Raw genomic sequence first — 761 nt, forward strand, 5'->3', positions numbered from 1 at the left:
CCGGAGGTATTAAGTGTAGAGGGAGAGAACGGCTCCATGCCAGGAAGCAACACTTTGTGTTTACTTTTGGTTTTGATCAGCTGCCCAACTTGTGCTCAACAAGCTTGTATTTTTGGTCTACTCAGAGTTGTATTTCCTCAGCCACCGGTGGTCCAGTGGTTAAGACTCCATGCTCCCAAGCGCAAGGGGTGCGGGTTTGACCCCTGGTCGAGGAACTAAGATCCCACATAAAAACGTTGTATTTCTTCCTTGCTGACAGCATTTCTTTCAGCTCTGGGGACCCCTTGACTTGGTGGCTGCAGCCGGTTTCTTCTCAGGTTGTGCCATGGGGCACGCTGCCTTGTTGTCGTGTTCACATTCTTCCTTCTCCCACCCAGCATGAGTGGGCAACAACCAAGACACCATTTGGTTGTATGACCTCTCTCTCATACTTAGTCTCCAAATGTTCATTAACAGGTAGACAGTAGGCAGCCCATAATCCCCTCCCCCTTACCCACTACTTGAGTGAAAGCATTCACTATGGAACCCATGGAATCATATCTCTTAACCCCACCCACTGGGGCTCATCTTTTCCAGAGAACCGTGGTTCTCTCAAGTTAAAACTGGCAAGAACTATGCAGGGTCTGGGATTTTGCTCTGTTTACAAGCTAACAAGTTGGCCTATTAAAATTTCATGCAACACTGGCAGAAGACTCGAGACTCCTGGGTCAGAGACAAAGGACTTTATAAAAGTAACCAGAGCTTCATGTTAATTTATGTTG

The sequence above is a fragment of the Phocoena phocoena genome, chromosome 1, assembly GCF_963924675.1.
Source record: "Phocoena phocoena chromosome 1, mPhoPho1.1, whole genome shotgun sequence".
NCBI lineage: Eukaryota > Metazoa > Chordata > Mammalia > Artiodactyla > Phocoenidae > Phocoena > Phocoena phocoena.